The sequence below is a fragment of the Oncorhynchus mykiss genome, chromosome 26 (genome assembly GCF_057628025.1).
Source record: "Oncorhynchus mykiss isolate SJ-2025 chromosome 26, ASM5762802v1, whole genome shotgun sequence".
Lineage (NCBI taxonomy): Eukaryota > Metazoa > Chordata > Actinopteri > Salmoniformes > Salmonidae > Oncorhynchus > Oncorhynchus mykiss.
In genome coordinates, this window is record NC_143047.1 from 25,821,926 (window position 1) to 25,842,472 (window position 20,547).

Genomic DNA, 20,547 nt, shown 5'->3' on the forward strand with positions numbered 1-20,547 from the left:
TGCTTCCACATCACTGGTTTGACCACAAGGTTGTACTCACAGCTCACACGTCTTCAGTCAGCTGAAATTCCCGTGTGTGTTGCTGACAATAAATTAGCGCATGCGTACTGCTGCTGGTTGGAAGGAGGGGGAGGCCGTCCATTTCATTTACGAGGCCTGTGCGAACTCCGCATAGAGCGAGCGTCCAATTGGGATATTCTTCTTTTTACTTCAGACAAACTGGATGCTCGCAATAACATACAGCATCTTCATGGCCTGCCGCGTTAAGTTGTAAAGACATCTGGTCAACATAAAGCGATATCTTACGGTGAGTTGTTGTACACTCAAGCAGTGTCTCTAGCGCTGTGCTGCAATACCATCTCAGCCCGGAAAGCTTCCCAATAATTTGAAAGAACATTTCAAATTAGGCGGTTTTGTATTTTTGTAATTAGTTTCTTACAGCCGTTATAACTACATCTATTAGCTTAATATAATTCCAAGTGGTTTTTAACGGCTCCACCCATTTAACCGGTGCTATTAGCTAGCTACATTAGCGACCTCCGCGTTCCTTCGATCAGTCGCATTGACTGACTGGTGCCGAGACGAGAAGGGTCAGCCAATTAATTGATGGAACCAACGGGTTATTTGACGGGGAGTTTGTCTGAGTTTTCTGTGTTGTTGTGGCCGCTGATATCTCAGCAATAACGACAAGCAAGACAGGAAGTGGGTATGTTACTGTCCGCAAGGCAGTGTTACTGCATGCCTGAATTATACTAATCACCTGGGTTCGTGCACAGCTCAATCTAGTTACACTGTTGTGGATGACTATGGTTCTGTGTTCCGTACTAATATCTGTCAATTTGAGATGTGTTAATTGTTGTCATTTAGGATGTTGTGGTAATCAATCCTCTATCTACACATGTTTTGTAACATTGTTGTCCCTAAATGTTGCAATGTAACCACATGTTATCGCGTGCTGTGGCATGTCTGTACGAAACTATGTAGCCTCAACTCATTGTTGTGCCACACTTCGCTACAACCTTGTCTAAGTCATTATGAGCCGTAGCGATAATCGGAATCTATAGGATTTGATTAGTTCCAGATGTTTTGATTATCTTCGTGTCATTAGATAGGCTTACATGCCATTGAAAGTATAATATTGTGACAGAGCACCATAATCTCGTTGTACTTGGCATGATGTGCTTTCAGTTACATTTTTAAAGAAACAGGCGTCAAAAGCCTATAATGAATGCAGTGTGAAGTATTTGGGTTACTTTTTAGGGGTCATGGGCGGTCACATGAACAATTTGGGCATCAGAGGAGTAATTAACAAAATCACTTCTCTGCCTAACAAATGTCCCATCTTCACTATCTGGTTATTAAGTGCGAAGTGTAATGTAGCAGATACTGTAGCTTTGGGTTTTCCATTAGAGAAAAATCAGTTATCAAGATGGTGGGAGGATATAATCCTGGCATTCATTATCCTCCAAGGTATTTGGAAACCAGACTGCAACATGTTTGGGAATCTGTATGTTGTCTGAGCTGGGCCTTCTGCTGCCTTGTTGGGGTGTCCACCTGGTGCATGGAGGCTGAGGGAGTGTTTGCATCCCAATTAAGTGTGCTCTTGTGCTCTCTGCTCCTCAAGGTAAGTGAACAAGTGTGCACTTAGGGCATAAGGATAGGCTGTAGAATTGGTATGCAGAGAGATGAGGACAGCTTTGTCTTCACTCAATCTGTAAAGGCAAGCAGGCCAACTACTGATACCCTGATGAAGGCAGTTGTCGAAAGGCACTATTTAAAAAGTTTGCTTGCAAACTTCCATTGTGCTACCCAGAGTTGCAGAATAGATAACGTCATGAAAATGACGTGCACGCTTCCATGAGGCAGAAGTCAGCGTGTTGTGATTATGGATGGCCAGATTGCTTGCTAGAATGACAAGAAATGACCATATGGGAATTGTAACTGGCTCATTTCATCTTATTGATCCCATGTCTTTGTTTTGTGGTGTTTTAACTGATTTTATGTTATGATGGCTGAAATTCTCTAGCTAGTTAACCAACAACTGCAGCAATGCATTTGAGACAACTGCTCATTGTGTCATTATTTTATAAACATTGGACACAAAATATACACATTGTCTACAATCTAACCCTGTCGGTTTGGCTCCATAGTTGAGCTTGCCTCGGGTTTTGTTCCTAAACAACCAACCAGTCTTTGCTCCAGTGTTCATGCATGCACCTTGGTTTGATAGTGAGATAGGGACAGACCCCATCTACTGAGGCAGACCATGCAGGTACGGAATACATCGACCACACTAACCACCTTCCTCTGCTCTTTGTCAATAGCTCACTCTGCAGTATTGATTGACTGACGGTAGATTGCATTAGCCACTGCTGAAGAAGACTAGAGGTGTCAGCTGAAGCTAATTTCTGCTCTCCCTTGTCTCTATGAAGTATTTAGTGTCTCAGAGCTCAGCTTACACACAGCAGGAAGGGAGGTAATGGCTGCTGCTCTGTATTCTGTACACTCTCTCATTAGACATCTTTTTCTTTTTACCCCTTTTTCTCCCCAATTGTTAGTAGCTACTATCTTGTCTCATCGCTACAACTCCCGTACGGGCTCGGGAGAGACCACCATAAGTGTACTACAATGCACTTTAATTATTTTCACACTGCAATCAGTGTGCAGCTTTCAAAGAGCCTGGCCTTGTAGCCATTCAGCTTCATATTATTCTGTCATTAAAACAACCCTGGCACTGTGGTCTCTATGTAACATGGGTGAAGAGGTGGCAGAGAGCCATATTAGCCCTGCTCTCTTTTCTCCCTCTGGTGCTCCTATGTCTCCTTCTCTCTATTCAGCAGCTGTGGAAGGAAGGAGCAGTGTTGGGGTCCACAGGGAGGGCGAGACCCCTCCGGCCCTGCCTACCGCCCAGCAGAATGGGGGCATTGTGGTGGTGGTCTGAGGCACAAACACAGTGGGCTAGCATCTCCATCTGGGCAGCGGCTGGCAAGGCAGGCTGCTCCTTGAGAGGGGCGTGGATCTCCTGCTACTGGGCCTGCTGGACAGCCACAGGGACCTTCACACTTCTAAGGAGAGCACAGCTGCTGGCCTGACACACACACACTGAGACCCAGTGAGACACTCACTCCCTGCTGAGAAACATTTTACACCAATCTGACCCAAAACCCAGATTAGAATAACTGCATAAGGTGTTATTTGTGTAATTGAGTGTTTGCGTTGGTGTGTAAAAGCACACATCTGCTTTACTTCTATAAAAGGTCCTACACAGATTTTGGTAGAATGTGGTTGTCGTTTTAAGACACTCACAAGTTTTACTGACTAAGAATAACATTCACACCACTACTTTCAGTAACTGTTGCCTTCCCAGGTCAACCGCAGTGTGTGTATGTCACCGAGAAAGGGTGACATGGTGAGGGTAGTTAACTTGACAAGCCGACAGCAGCGCTGCCTGCCATATCTGAGACCTGCTGCAACCCAAACTTTTTTTTTTTATCTCAGTAATCTCTCAACAGGGAGTGATGATTTAAAGACAGCACTGAGAGACATTCCACAGCTCAATATAGTTGACAGATTTATAGGAGAGGTGATCCATGTTTAGTCACTGAATGCCATCTATCCCTTGATGCCTTTCTCTCCTCTGTTTCCAACATGTTTTAAGACGCAAACCTGTTTTTAGAGAACCATTGCGACCTCCTATTGTGTGAACTGTCAGGTGGCCACAGTTAATTATTCAAATGTTGGGCTTTGGAAGGCATCAGTAAGGGTTTTGTTTGTGGGAGCTGATTTGAATTAATGAGCAAAAGATAAATGTTGAGCCGATGGGAACGTAAGGTCACTTCCTCCTCCAGACGGAGCCATGCAGAAGGGCTCACATTAAGACACTGTTGTTATATACTGGGCTGGCTGTGGCTGACTAACCTGACTGACTGGCTATTGAACTGATGAGGATGATGGCTGACCCTTGTTTGGCATCATGGACTCTGATCGTGGCATTTGATCTGGGAGCGGGCATATCATAGAAATGTTATCAATAGCTAGGCATAGCCTGTACCTCAGCCATATTGAGTGTTTTGTCAAATTGCTCTGGTCTGGGGGGGCTTTGCCTGTTTTAGACTTTCTATTTCTGTTGGGGATGTGGTATTAATAAGTGACCCTCATTGTCTTGTCCACACAGGGCTGAGGTTGTTCTGGCCCTGTGGTCACCAAGCTAGCAGGAAGTGTTGTGAAGTCACTGCAGGGAAGAGATGTATGCTGCTTGCCTGTCCTGTATTTTAGCCTGGGGTTTCCCCTGCTTTCCCCGCACTTCCTTAGGAGCAGCTCTATGGTAGATGTGTAACTTTGGATTTTAGGATCCCTCAATGAAAGGGAGAGAATATGATGTTGGTGGTTATGTAACTGATGGGTAGACTCATATAGCCTAACTATACTGTTGTTGTTGACAGACTGGCCTGTTTGTTTGGAACACGGGATAAGTCCTTGATGATACGTCTGTCTCAGTGGGGAAGCCACCTCTTACTTTCATCTGCTGTTTTATGGATTTCGGGCCAACTTGAATAAGCTAACTTCAAATAAAAACCAGCATCAAAAACAGTGGCATTCTCAACAATGGATCAGTAGACGCTTATAAAAGTCTACTTCACACCATCTTTGAGCTCTTTGATAATAATGCAGGTTACAGGCTAGGTTTACTTCCTGAAAGCAGATAGGCATATTTGTCCTGATGATTTCAATAAGGATTTTATCAGCTTACAAGTCACCTCTGAACTTGATGTAGCACATTTGACTCAACAGCAGTCCAATCATGCCAAAGGCAGCCCTCATCCAAGGGCTAGCTGGCCAATCAGGATGAACCAAGACAAGAGCTCAAACATGAGAGAACATTTTCTAGGAAAACAAGGAGAACTTTCATCAGCTATTGATTAATACAAAAGGAGGACCATTGCTCTGGTAGTCTGAGCATGCTTAGTGATGTGCTTGTCTGCAGTCTATCTTTCAGATGACTCTGCTATGGTGCCTTTACTAAGAAAAGCAGCACTAGTTTAATTCTCTCAAAGCTCTCTTCAGTCCTTGACTGGGGTACTGTGTGTCAACTAGCAGTGTCATAAACACTATAGTTACTATTTGCAGTAATTGTTACTACTTCAAACACAATTCCTGGAACGTCTTCAATTTTGAGTATGTTAATTTGGTTTCCTGTGTCTAAGAAAAATAGCTTCAGGAAATGAGTCGACTGTCAGACACTGCTCTTGTAGTGGTTTACGTCTGGTATTAGACAGGCCACCTAGCTGGGGTGGAGAGCTGATGTCCAGTCTGAACAGTGCTGCTCTGATATTTACACACACACACAGCATTCTGCTGACAGGCTGCCTAGCTGCTGCATCTCTCCAGGCTTTTGCGTTACTATATCAGGGTCAGCTTTGGGGAAAATAAACCCCTGCCGTCGCCTGTTTCTCCTCAAACAACTCCTCTGAGCCTCTGGGAAATGTTATAATGTGCCAGACAGTCATTCTGCGTGTTCTGACCCTGGTAGATGTTGATTGGTTTGTTTTACAGCATTAACCTCATTGGGGTGAGGCAGGGACTTAGGTAGAGTTAGGGTAAATGTTAAGCTCAGACACACCTGTAGGATTGTCAAACGTTTGCCTGCCGACAGTACTTAGCATCTCTCAACAGAGTGTCGGCGGTCAATCCCTTTTTTTGTGTTGTCGTGTCTTTGACTATGCCGGATTAAGTGATATGACATGCCATTCTATAAAATTATTTATCCGTAATTAATATTACCTGATTGAGCTAATCATGTAAATGTAATTAACTAAAGAGTCAGGCACCACAAAATAATATTTATAGAGCTGTTATCTTCCGAATAAACTCTTAAAGACCTAGTAATATTTTACATCAATAGCAGTCAATATTAATCGTCATAATTCGGTCTCATCTGAAAGTTGTAAATTCTTGGTTATCTGCATGAACCCTGGCTAACAATTTGAATCAGCAATACAAAATTGGGTTTATTTATTTACTAAATGCCTAACTAATCACACAGAATTACACATAATTAAATCATAACTTGATTACGTCAAAGGAAAACGTCCCTAGCAGGCGGAACAGATATGACAGCTTGTTACACAAAAGAAAAGGGACTGGGTTTGAGTGAAAGAGCGGGAAGACTGAGGAACAAAGGGAAGAAGCTGTGCTGTTGTAAATATAGTATCTTATGCATTCTAAATTACTGCCCATTTGGAAAAGGAAAATGCAATATTTACTCTGAGCTGCACTTCGGTAGGTTGGTGGTAGATGGGAGACCGTGTTGCCCAACCGAGTCCTGTGTCCTTTGAAGAATGTCTCTGGTTGTCAATTGGTTACGTTGTAGTAACATTGTTGGGTGATAGACGGGATACTTTGTCTCTTCCTTCCTAACCCTCGTTTTCAGCGGCTGTTGCTAACTCAATGGCTAGGAGGTATCACTTCTGTCATGAATAAGAGTTCAAAGTTCATACCATTCGCAACCAAAGCTAACACTGATGTTGGCTTCGTTCTGTAGTTATTATCTGAACCATTCTGACATAGGACCGTCGTCCTCGGAACAGGAGGTTATATTGTTGTCAAGGGCTTATATAGGAAGGGAGAGGAGGGCGTGTTTTATAGCCCATGTCCCTTCACAGGGGCGGGCCACTGATGGGGCTCTGCTCAATGTTATGAAAACCCAAATCTCACATTTTAGAAGCTAAAATCATATTTCATCCCATCACGAATAATTTCATATTCAAACATTTAAATTGAACAAAAATTCCATGTGAATCCGATAACTCTGTGTAGACTTTCCACTGTAGAGTTTGTCATCTTATTGATGAGAATGTCTCCGATGACAACCGAACTGACATCATATTCATTAAGTACCACCGCATATGTTCAATTGGTCTGATTAACAGAATATAGTTCATTTCCCCCCACCTTCTGATGTTCCCAAAATCTCTGTTAACCAAGGGTTTTGCAAATGTAACCTCCGTAGGGAAGAGCGAGGAAAAAGGGGGGAAGAGGTATTTGACTGTCATAAACCTACCCCCCCCCCCCCCCCCCCCCCCCAGGCCAACGTCATGACAGTGTTCACACAGCAAAGACCTTGGAATTCATCAGCCACTCGGCCTTAAAATATTCCAAACCAGAAGGTTGCAGTAGCATTGTTTGGCAATGAATATCTGTGCTTATGGTCTAGATTCCAAGCTCTGCGCTAATGCTGCTTTTTTTTTGTAAAAATCCCTTGTTGATACTAGCCACATGGCCACAGCTAGATAACTACCTAGCAAGATGATGATGATGATGAAACAATTTCATTCACTCTCCATAATCCCATACTGCAGTGCCAGCCCATAGCCAAATGTTTTGCACAGCACATCAGTGCAGTGTCCTTAGCTAGTTAACACGGGCAGCTGTTTAATGGAAACGAGCTAATACATTGTGATTTAATTACATCAATACTAAACTCAACAAAAAAAGAAGCGACCCTGTCTTTCAAAGATAATTCGTAAAAATCCAAATAACAAATCTTCATTGTAAGGGGTTTAAACACTGTTTCTCATGCTTGTTCAATGAACCATAAACAATTAATGAACATGCATCCATGGAATGGTCGTTAAGACACTAACAGTTTACAGACGGTAGGAAATTAAGGTCACAGTTAGGCATTTTTAGTGTCCTAAATTTTCATTTCTACTGACTCTGAAAAGCACCAAAAGAGATGCCCAGGGTCCCTGCTCATCTGTGTGAATGTGCCTTAGGCATGCTGCAAGGAGGCATGGGGACTGCAGATGTGGCCAGGGCAATAAATTGCAATGTCTGTACTGTGAGACGCCTGAGACAGGACGGACAGCTGATTGTCCTCGCAGTGGCAGACCACGTGTAACAACACCTGCACAGGATCGGTATATCCGAACATCACACCTGGGGGACAGGTACAGGATGGCAACAACAACTGCCCGAGTTACACCAGGAACGCACAATCCCTTCATCAGTGCTCAGACTGTCCGCAATAGGCTGAGAGGCTGGATTGAGGGCTTGTAGGCCTGTTGTAAGGCAGGTCCTCACCAGACATCACCGGCAACAGCGTTGCCTATGGGCACAAACCCACCATCACTGGACCAGACAGGACTGGCAAAAAGTGCTCTTCACTGACGAGTCGCGGTTTTGTCTCACCAGGGGTGATGGTCGGATTTGCGTTTATCGTCGAAGGAATGAGCGTTAGACCGAGGGCTGTACTCTGGCACTGGATCAATTTGGAGGTGTAGCGTCCGTTATGGTCTGGGGCGGTGTGTCACAGCATCATCGGACTGAGCTTGTTGTCATTGCAGGCAATCTCAATGCTGTGTGTTGCAGGGAAGACATCCTCCTCTCTCATGTGGTACCCTTCCTGAAGGCTTATCCCGACATGACACTCCAGCGTGACCCTGATTTCCTGCAAGACAGGAATGTCAGTGTTCTGTCATGGCCAGCGACGAGCCCGGATCTCAATCCCATTGAGCACGTCTGGGACATCCGGAAACTAGCAGGTACCTTGGTGGAAGAGGGGGGTAACATCTCACAGCAAGAACTGGCTGATATGGTGTTAAGTTTGCTGAAAATAAACGCAGAGGACGTTACTTTTTTTGCTGAGGTTAGCTGAAGTGGTTAGCTAGCTTGGAGGAAGTTGGTAGTGTTTTGTTCATTGCGTCTGTGGACTTAGCTAGCTACCATCCTATGGCCTACATTGTATATGAAGTGTGACTGTCTCATCTGTAGACGTATGGAAAAATATATTTTTAAGTTGGATTTTTACCCTAGACCCACTTCAATTTGCTTACTTCCCCAATAGGTCCACACACAATGCAATCGCCATCACACTGCCCTATCCCATCTGGATGAGGAATACCTATGTAAGAATGCTGTTCATTGACTACAGCTCAGCATTCAACACCATAGTACCCTCCAAACTCGTCATTAAGCTTGAGATCCTGGGTCTTGACCCCGCCCTGTGCAACTGGATCCTGGACTTCCTAACGGGCCGTCCCAAGGTGGTGAAGGTAAGAAACAACATCTCCGCTCCGCTGATCTTCCACACTGGGGCCCTACAAAAGCGTGCCTTCTCAGCCCCCTCCTGTACTCCCTGTTTACCCACGACTGCATGGCCATGCACGCCTCCAACTCAATCACCAAGGTTGCAGATGACACTGCAGTGGTAGTCTTAATTACCAACAACGACAAGACAACCTAGTGAGGGGTTGAGGTGAGGGCTCGCAGTGTGGTGTCAGCAAAACAAAAGAGATCATGGACTTCAGGAAACTGCAAAGGGAGCATCCCCTATACACATTGGCGGGACAGTAGTGGAAAAGGTGGAACGTTTTTTAAGTTCCCTCGGTGTACACATTACTGACAAACTGAAATGGTTCACCCACACAGACCCGTGTGGTGAAGGCACAACGGCGCCTCTTCAGCCTCCTGAGGTTTAACAAATTTGGCTTATCATCGAAAACCCTCACTAACTTTTACAGGTGCACAATCGAGAGCATCCTGTCGGGCTGTATCACCGCCTGGTACGGCAACTGCACCACCCACAAACGCAGGGCTCTCCAGAGGGTGGTGAGGTCTGCACAATGCATCACCGGGGGCAAACTACCTGCCCTCCAGGATAGCTACAACGCCCAATGTCACAGGAAAGCAAGAAAGATCATCAAGGACAATAACCACCCGAGCCACTGCCTATTCACCCTGCTATCATCCAGAAGGCGAGGTCAGTACAGGTGTATCAAAGCTGGGACAGAGAGAAGCTCTTTTTCAATCTATCTCAAGGCCACCAGATTGTTCAACAGCCATCTCTAGTACAGAGAGGCGGCTGCCTACTTTCAGACTTGATATCATTGGCCACTTTTTAATAAATGGAACACTAGTCACTTTAACACCACTTTTAAGAATGTTTAAATATCTCACATCTCGTATGTGTATACTGCATCTTACACTATCAATTGCATCATAGCCGCACTCACTACCTCATCCATATATTTATATATTCTTATCCCATTCCTTTACTAGATTGTGTGTATTAGGTTTTGTTGTGGAATTGTTGATATTACATGTTAGTTACTGCTGCACTGTCGGTTCTAGAAGCATAAGCATTTCGCTACACTCACAGTAACATCTAAGAATTTGTTCTTAACTCACTTGCATAGATAAAGGTTAAATTAAAAAATCTGCCAACCATGTGTATGTGATTTGTATTTCATTTAACTGCAGTGCAATGCTTTGTCTTGAGCTGTCATGCATTGCAAAGCACATAGCTAACAGTCTAGCTATGGTTCCATTGTAGACATGGAAATGCCAATGGCCTGTAATTATGTTAAGTCTGGACCAGTGTTTGTGCATGAGGTTATCTTCACCCACAGTATGTGAGACTATTGTACAGTCATAAACAACCTGTTGTCCTTGTCTCTATGCTCTCTGTTCCACAGGGCTGCCTGCAACTGCTGCCTCTGCAAACATTTGCAGGTTACGTTGCAGAAATCCTCTCTAAGCATCTCTCACGAGGCTTATGATCTCAGATTTTCACACACACCTTCTCTGATGGCCTCTTTTTATGCAGGTCAGACAAAAACAGGCCTCTCAGTGAAGCACACACTCCATTTCTCAGCCTGGGGAATCTCATGTAGCCTATCCCTCTTCTCCTAATGGGATCAATTCTGCCTGCCACTCAAGTCACTTTAATACAGTCAGTGGGTGTAGGATAAGATGGCTTTCATTTTACCACCTTTGGGCATGTTTTAAGTTTTCTCCAACCCTACCTGTCTTCACCCCCTTGAGCATTGAGACATCTGCTTGCTTTTTCCCCCTAATATTGTTAAATGTGTTAATGTTGGTTGCTTGACATTCAAATGAAGACTTGTCCACACATTGCTTGGTGTCTTGGCACATCTGTGTGAGGAGACTGCATGCAGCCCCGTGTGGTATTATGTTATTGAGAGAAGGATTCTTTATATCAGTAATGATGAATGGTTTGCTTCTGAGATGAGCTCTTCACAGCTCTGCTCATACAAAGTCGGTATTAAGAAAATAACTGAATACCAACGCATATGATGCTCGCGTGCCTGTTCTGGTATATCTTTGTGTGCATCTTTCTGGCTGTGTGACAGTATGTTGCGTGTGATCTGACTTGATGTGGGCTGGGTGAATCTAGGCCATATGTAGAGACTAGAGGAGATATAACACACTTCAGCACACTGTCCTGACCTGGAGCTCAAGGACTTGCAGTCTTGCACTCACTAAACCCTAATGTCTGCACCATATGACCACTTTCATTTCCCTATCAAGAATGCATTGCCTTAATTACAATGAAGCATGTTTGTTTATTCTGATTTTAATTTGTTGAATATCTTTATTGACATTCTTTGTCTCACAAAGATTTATATTAGATGTATTGTAGCCTACCACAATTTCCTTTTATCTGATCAAGAGCCTAGTCTGTCTTTTTAAAGAAGATATATGAGGAAGATAATTTAATTCCACTCAGTGTGAGCGTGCATGTGGGTCTCTGTCGAGGGAGCTAATGGAAGTCTGTTTAGGGATTCATTATTCGCAGTGCTGGCTGGTGTACAGTAGGGTCCGATGGCCGCGTGGTGTGGCTCCATTGTTCATGTTTAGTGTCTGAGTGAAACAACTCTCACGGGACCAGTACAGAAAATGTATGCACTCTCTACTAGAGGTTGACTGATTATGATTTTTCAACGCCGATACCGATTTATTGGAGGACCATTTAAAAGCCGATATCGATTATTATTTATTTATTTTTATTTTTTTGTAATAATGACAATTACAACAATACTGAATGAACACTTATTTTAACTTAATATAATACATCAATACATTCAATTTAGCCTCAAATAAATAAGGAAACATGTTCAATTTGGTTTAAATAATACAAAAACAACGTGTTGGAGAAGAAAGTAAAAGTGCAATATGTGCTATGTAAGAAAGCAAACGTTTCAGTTCCTTGCTCAGAACTTGAGAACATATGAAAGCTGGTGGTTCCTTTTAACATGAGTCTTCAATATTCCCAGGTAAGAAGTTTTAGGTTGTAGTTATTATAGGACTATTTCCCTCTATACCATTTTGTATTTCATTAACCTTGGATGTTCTTATAGGCGCTTTAGTATTGCCAGTGTAACAGTTTCCGTTCATCTCCTCGCTCCTCCCTGGGCTCGAACCAGGAACACAACACAGTCTGTCAGTTGGAGATGAGTGATTTATGTTGTTGTACCAGGACCCTGCTCTGCTAAACCCTCTCATTGCTGTGTGTGATGAGGCTCTTTGTCACCTATTACGCTGGCTTCTCCTGTAGACGGAGTGGGGAGCTGTGCAGTGCAATGAGGCACATTGACTGAGGCAGGCAGACTGCTGCAGTGTCTTAAACACGCAGAGAAGCAGTCTATTTGGCTGCTAGTGCCGATACCCTGCTGTCCGGACCGAGCGCAGTAATTTCTATCTCACTCGCTTTCACACTGTCTCAGCCTCCCAAATCCCCTTTCATGGCTCAAGCTCCTTCTGCCTCGATTTGTCTATGTTCAAGGAACTCCGTCACCCACTCCTCTCCTTAGCGTGCATTCCTCCCCTCCCCTCGGCCTCCATGCTGCTTGACAACTAGGGGTTCCAGCCCCCACCCCCTCCAACTGTGTGCCCACCTTCCCCAGAATAATTTCCTTTGTAGCATCTCTGACAGTCTGTGGGTGGAGAGAATCCCCTCATGTACGCGCACACACCTAATGTATGAAATTATGAAAAGGAATGCAGTCTCACTTTGCCTGGATATGCAGAGGCTATAAATAGAATGAGATTAGCAAATTGCCTGCATGTGCTGAGATTGAGACAACAGCTAAGAGAGCTGCTCTGGCTCTGCGGCTGCTCTGCAACTGCTCTGGCTCTGCGGCTGCTCTGGCTCTGCGGCTGCTCTGCGACTGCTCTGGCTCTGCGGCTGCTCTGGCTGCTAACACAATAGACGGTCGCACTCTCTCTCTCTCTCTCTCGTCTGCAGCTTCTGAAGGGAAGGGGTTTCTTGCTGCCTTCACCTTTATGACGTGCTGTCAAAATAGGCTACACATTCACTCAGATCAACCCCCTCCATTTCTTCTGCATGACATACTGTACTGAACTCAAGTGCATACTGCTGCCTACCTATCATTCCTGTGAGACTTTCTGATACTCACTCCACACCATGTTTTTCTACAAATGGAATAGAGGATGGGGAATTTATTAGTGATGGGGGGGGGGGGGTTGATATACAGCTGCTTATCACAATATTATTTTGGATGATATTTTGATACTTTGATGCCGTGTGTGTAGCCTAGGCTAAATAAATAATGCAAAAAAAATATTTTATTTGCAAGGTAGAGCTAGTCGGCTGTACCTCAGCCAAAACTCCGGTATGTTGAATCCTATGGCTTGTTCTCCATAATATTTTAAAATGGGGAATCAACATGTTTTCAGCACTTGTATTTCCATGACCGATCAAAACCTTGTCTCATGCAGTCTCTTGTTTCTCTGCAGCAGTGAGCAATATGTTTGGAACATCATATCGCACTATTGAATTGCAATACATATAGAATCGTAATACATATCACATCAGCACCTAAGTATCATGATAATATTGTGAGTTCCATGGCAATTCCCAGCCTTAGAATTTATGGTGTTATATTGGAGGTACTAAATGCCCAGTGCAGTCATAAACATGCTTTTGCTGTATTATATAGTTGGAAGTTTACATAAACTGAGTTTAAAATGTATTTGGCTAAAGTGTTTCACAATTCAGGACATTTAATCCTAGTTCCTTGTCTTAGGTCAGTTAGGATCACCATTTTATTTTGAGAACGTGAAATGTCAGAATAATAGTAGAGAATGTTTTATTTTTTTCAGCACATTCCCAGTGGGTCAGAAGTTTACACGCACTCAATTAGTATTTGGTAGCATTGCCTTTAAATTGTTTAACTTCGGTCAAATGTTTCGGGTTACCTTCCACAAGTTACCTTCCATAAGTTGGGTGAGTTTTGACTATTCCTCCTGATGGTTCCTTCAGCTGGTGTAACTGAGTCAGGTTTGTAGGCCTCCTTGCTCGCACACACTTTCAGGTCTGCCCACAAATTCTCTATAGGATTGAGGTCAGGGCTTTGTGATGGCCACTCCAATACCTTGACTTTGTCGTCCTCAAGACATTTTGCCACAACTTTGGAAGTATGCTTGGGGTCATTGTCCATTTGGAAGACCAACTTGCGACCAAGCTTTAACTTGATGTCTTGAGATGTTGCTTCAATACATCCGCATAATTTTCCCTCATGATGCCATCTATTTTGTGAAGTGCACCAGTCCCTCCTGCAACAAAGCACCACCGCCAGGCTGACAGTGCTCTTCGGCTTGCAAGCCTCCCTCTCTTTCCTCCGAACATAATGATGGTCATTATGGCCAATCGGTTCAATGTTTGTTTCATCAGACATTTCTCAAAAGTACGATCTTTATCCTTACGTGCAGTTGCAGACCGTGGTCTGGCTTTTTTATGGCGATTTTGGAGCAGTGGCTTCTTCCTTGCTGAGTGGCCTTTCAGGTTATGTGGATATAGATACTTTTGTACCTGTTTCCTCCATCTTCATAAGGTCCTTTGCTGTTCTGGGATTGATTTTTGCACCAAAGTACGTTAATCTCTAGGAGACAGAACGTGTCTCCTTCCTGAGCGGTATGACGGCTGCGTGGTCCGATGGGGTTTATACTTGCGTACTATTGTTTGTACAGATGAAATTGCTCCCAAGAATGAACCAGACTTGTGAAGGTCTACTATTATTATTATTATTATTATTATTTTATTTTATTTTTTTTTTTAATTCTGAAGTCTTGGCTGATTTTCTTTTGATTTTCCCATGATGTCAAGCAAAGAGGCACTGAGTTTGAAGGTAGGTCTTGAAATACATCCACAGGTACACCTCCAACAGACTAATTGACATCATTTGAGTCAATCAGAAGCTTCTATAGTATGACATTTTCTGGATTTTTTCAAGCTGTTTAAAGGCCCAGTCAACTTAGTGTATGTAAACTTCTGACCCACTGGAATTGTGACAATGAATTATAAGTGAAATAATCTGTCTGTAAACAATTGTTGGAAAAATGACTTGTCATGCACAAAGTAGATGTCCGAACCAACTTGCCAAAACTACAGTTTAACAAGAAATGTTTGGAGTGGTTGAAAAACAAACAAGTTTTAATGACTCCAACCTAAGTGTATGTAAACTTCCGAATTCAACTGTATCTACTGTATTTCCACACTGAGGTTGGAGTAATACTAAAATGGTGAATGTCCTTTTTAGTGTAAGAGCTGTTTGGAAATACCGCCTACATGTCTGTCGGTTTTGATGGGATGGAGTTTTGGCCTGCCTGGTGATGTCACCTGGTGACATCACCAGGCAGGCCAAAACTCCATCCCATCAAAACCGACAGACATGTAGGCGGTATATCCAAACAGCTCTTACACTAAGTTAATAGAGCAGTAAGAAAGCATTCCAAACCTCTCTGCCAGTAACAGCTAGTTTTGTTTTTCCCTCCCCACTCAGAATACTCCCGACAGTTCTAGCAAAATCTTGCTTGAGAAATTGTTTGTTTTCAAACACAAAGGTCAAAAATAATCACAGTAAGGTATTTAATTGTTACCCAGAAATGATTTTGATATGGAGATAAAAATGGCTGCTCTGGGCCTTTTAATACAACTACAGTGCCTTAGGCCTTTAATACAACTACAGTACCTTAGGCCTAGGCTATATGCTGAGTAGGTCTCACGCTCAGATGGCCACAAGAAAAGCATCAGCCCTCTTTTACTGTCTCAACCTTCAATCTGTTGGGTAATAGTAGTATGGTGTAGGTCTAGTGGTGAGTATCTGTATGGGTTTGGAATACATAGCCTAGAGTACTGATGGGCCTCGACGAGGTCAGGCCAGGCTGACAGTTGAGCTGAAGACTGAAGTGGTCCGGTCAGGACCTTGGCAGTTTGAACACAAGTTCTCTCTCCTGCTCTCTACCTCTCCTCTCACATGTAGTCAGCCTGTTGTTCATCTGTCTATCCCCCTGAAACTAAGAGTAGGAGAACAAGATAAACAACATATGGGTCCAGCCGTTTCAGTGGGACTGTGAAGAACGGACCATGTCTAAAAACAGAGAATTGAGTGATGGAAAGGTGGCGTGCAGCAGATGGCAGAGCCAAACGTGCTCTGTTTAATGAGGTGGAGGGGAGCACTACGAAGGGATGCCCACATACCTCCCTCTGTCTTTCTATTTTGTCTCTTTTCCTGAAGGTCCCTCGCTCGCTCTCTACCATATTTTCCTCTGTATTTTCCTTTCTCTCCCTCAGATGGATTTCTCCTCCCATAGCTGCTCCACATGACTCTAGAACAGAGGAATTCAGATCTAGGCTGATCATTTCATTCTCTTCTCGTTGTTGCGCTTGTTCCACTTTTAGCTTTCTGTATTCCCCACAATCAAAGGCTTGTGTATTCTATGTGTATACTAAAACTAACCCAGTTGTAAGTATAGTGTGTCCCTTGTGGTGCCTTTATGTAGACGTTGGCAAACACCTACCCTGAGGAAGCTTGCCAGCATTTAAAACAGTATTTTGCTAGAGAAATTGCCATGTGAGATATTTGGAGTCACCTGTGTCTGTCTTCTATGTGCTAGGGTTGCTGACCTGATGGTCCTGTCGTGGAAGTCAAATAAAATTTTATTTATCACATACACATGGTTAGCAGATGTTAATGCGAGTGTAGCGAAACGCTTGTGCCATGTTACTCATGAGCTCACGTTGTGCCATTTGTCTGTTCTCTCTATGCTACTTGGGCAGTGGGACACAGGGTTAGGGCAGACACAGATGAAAAGAACAGAAGGGCTTATTAGACTCTGGGAGCGAGGCTGCTTTATCTCAGGGCACATCGTGTTTCACTGCGCTAACACTAATTGTAGCCCACTTCCTGGTTCCTGCTACTAGGGACAGGGGGAGGCAGCAGACAACACCGTGACAGCCAGGCCTGTGCTTTGTCTGACTGGAGCAGTTTAGCACCCTGATACTGTCTGTCAGTGCCCTGCTTTAGAACCGCCAACACTCATAACAGAGCACAATGCCTCAAACTTTCACTGTGCACTCTGCTCTGCAAGGGAGGGTCCATGTTCAGTTCTCCTCACTCAGTTAGGCTGAGGCTAGTAGAAAGTAGATGCTGTGAGGACACTAGTCACAACACTGGACTCACTGTGCTTCTCACCATAGGATTGTTTACACTATGCTTCTGTGCAGAGACTAATGACATCTCACTTGTGATATCCATACTCTGTGCAATGACAATGTTTTTTAGTTGACCTATATTGTGATTTTGGTGTGGTTAGGCTAATCAATAGTGTAAAGAATTTTTCACATTCAAAACTTAACTATTGAGTGATCTGTTGTGGACAGTTATGCACTTGTTGTCTCGTCAACATCGGACCACTCCACTGAACTGTGAATGTGTGTACTGTAGAGTGAGCTGTTGCTCTGTATTTGCATAGTCAGGAGGTCACATTTCCATATTTCTCCCCATATCTTTCTTTGCTGCCAGTAAACTCTACCCTTTTACCTTTTTTTTTCTCCGCGTTTTGTCCAGTGATCCGAATGCTTAAGGCGCATGCACTAATAAGTCCAGATGAAAAGTTTGAATTTAAGTACAATAAAAGTTATAGAAACATGCCAAACGATGTTTAAAATCAATCCTCTGGTTGTTTATGTCATAAATAATCTATTTCAACTGGACAAAAGCTTTGTCAATAGGAAAGGAGAAACAAAGGCGTGTTCCCGATCAGGCGCATGGCTGATGAATGGAAATTTCCACTGGCCACTGATTGAAAGTGCTGTATCTCCCTCCATTTTTCAGAGTAAAAGCCTGAAACAATGCCTGAAACAATGCCTGAAGACTGGCCACATGTAGAGAAAGCCACAGAGCTTGTGAACTGGGTCCTAAGTCTTTGTATGGTGGATAGGCTTTCAATAGAAAATCAGCCTTTCAAAATAATAGTACTTCCGGGTTGGCTTTTCCTCGGGTTTTCACCTGCCATATCAGTTCGTTATAATCACAGACATTATTTTAACAGTTTTGGAAACTTTAGTGTTTTCTATCCAAATCCACTACTTATATACATATCCTATCTTCTGGGCCTGAGTAGCAGGCAGTTTAATTTGGGCCTGCTTTTCATCCAAAATTCTGAATGCTGCCCCCTACCCTAGTCAAGTTAACATCTTGTCCATCCAATCAAAGTATGAGGTTATGAATCTAGTACAGCTATAGCTTATGCTTGCAATCTAGCACTGTAGTGCATCAATTCTGGTGAGTAGTTGACTCAAAGATGATAGTTGAACAGTTTTGAACAAATTAATTTCTTCAAATTAAGGAGAAGAGGCAGGGAGAGGGAGTGCTAGCTATATATTTCTTAGTTTACCTTTGATTTACCAACTATTGCAGTTTAATTAAATCAAGTCAAAAACCTGATTCTGAGAGGAATGCTATTTATGTTTGCTAGATGGCCAAGGCTATCCAACACGGCAACTCTTCCAAGTGAAGCCAAGGTGAGCTTTTGGTTTTATTGCCACCGGGGCCTGCCGGTGTAACTGCTTGTTGTACATTGTACTGTGTGATTGTCCACTTGGATTTGACTGTGGGATTACTAACAGTTAAGTTCTATTTGGTTGACTATAACGTTAATATGTTTACAACTAGGGCTGGGATGATACAAGTATTTAGATATCATTAGTATTGTGGCAAGGAAACTAAGTGGATTTAAATTATTTTGGAAAACATTGTCACCTAGAGTCATTTTCCAACTATCGCACACAATTTAACATACAGCAGGTTTTTAAAGGACCAAAAGGTTAGGGGTGTATTCATTCTGCCAATTCTGTTGCAAACATTTCTTAAATAGAAGCAAACTGAATGAAACTGGGAGGGACCTACCTGAATTTGTCCAATGGAAAGTGATTTTGTTTTCATTTCAACTGTTTCGACTGAGCGTTCAAGGCGGTATTGAACGTGTCACTGTCTCACCTTGATTACTACAATTTTGTCTCTTGACCTGTGCACCTATGTTATAAACTTTCATTTGTAGGCTATGTTGTAGCAACCTCGTGATGGGTAAAAGGTACATTTTAGAGTATCATTTAGTAGCCTAAACCTATCGACGTTATGTTGATATGGAATACGAAGGACAGTCAGCCAATATGCTTTAATATAAATAAGGCCATGCTCAGTAAAAACAAATGTTCCTCCCTAATCTTGAACGGCACCGACCGCCACTGCCAGACACTCAGGTCATGTAAAGTAGTTGAGTTCTGAAATGTGAACTCTGTACACCATCCATTTCTACCTGGAGCAACCTGTCATGTATATGCTGTTGAGAAACATTAGCTTACTACACAGAATAGAGTTTTCACAATTTTTTTATTTATTTTTTTTTTATTTCACCTTTATTTAACCAGGTAGGTTAGTTGAGAACAAGTTCTCATTTGCAACTGCGACCTGGCTAAGATAAGGCATAGCAGTGTGAACAGACAACACAGAGTTACACATGGAGTAAACAATTAACAAGTCAATAACACAGTAGAAAAAAGGGGAGTCTATATACATTGTGTGCAAAAGGCATGAGAAGGTAGGCGAATAATTACAATTATGCAGATTAACACTGGAGTGATAAATGATCAGATGGTCATGTACAGGTAGAGATATTGGTGTGCAAAAGAGCAGCAGCATGAGAAACATCATTGATATATACAGAGAAAAGAGTCGGCCCGAGAATTGAACCCTGTGGCACCCCCATAGAGACTGCCAGAGGACCGGACAGCATGCCCTCCGATTTGACACACTGAACTCTGTCTGCAAAGTAGTTGGTGAACCAGGCAAGGCAGTCATCCGAGAAACCGAGGCTACTGAGTCTGCCGATAAGAATACGGTGATTGACAGAGTCGAAAGCCTTGGCAAGGTCTATGAAGACGGCTGCACAGTACTGTCTTTTATCGATGGCGGTTATGATATCGTTTAGTACCTTGAGTGTGGCTGAGGTACACCCGTGACTGGCTCGGAAACCAGATTGCACAGCGGAGAAGGTACGGTGGGATTGGAGATGGTCAGTGACCTGTTTGTTGACTTGGCTTTCGAAGACCTTAGATAGGCAGGGCAGGATGGATATAGGTCTGTAGCAGTTTGGGTCCAGGGTGTCACCCCCTTTGAAGAGGGGGATGACTGCGGCAGCTTTCCAATCCTTGGGGATCTCAGACGATATGAAAGAGAGGTTGAACAGGCTGGTAATAGGGGTTGCGACAATGGCGGCTGATAGTTTCAGGAATAGAGGGTCCAGATTGTCAAGCCCAGCTGATTTGTACGGGTCCAGGTTTTGCAGCTCTTTCAGAACATCTGCTATCTGGATTTGGGTAAAGGAGAACCTGGAGAGGCTTGGGCGAGTAGCTGCGGGGGGGGGGGGGGGGGGCTGTTGGCC

The 20,547-nt window shown here is 43.4% G+C and overlaps 1 protein-coding gene across 3 annotated transcripts in view; it reads left to right on the forward strand.

The window, feature by feature from the left end:
• The first annotated feature begins 55 nt into the window (after positions 1-55).
• Positions 56-20,547, forward strand: part of LOC110506704 (tyrosine-protein kinase CSK) — a 41,489-nt gene continuing 20,997 nt past the window's right edge. Inside the window, exons 1-2 of one of the 3 annotated variants that reach the window (XM_090222599.1) lie at positions 99-307; positions 1,471-1,624. The gene's annotated coding sequence lies outside the window, so the exon portion shown is untranslated. Of the gene's footprint in view, positions 707-1,470; positions 1,625-20,547 lie in introns of all 3 variants that reach the window. The other 2 variants (XM_021586521.3, XM_021586522.3) reach the window with 2 other exon arrangements.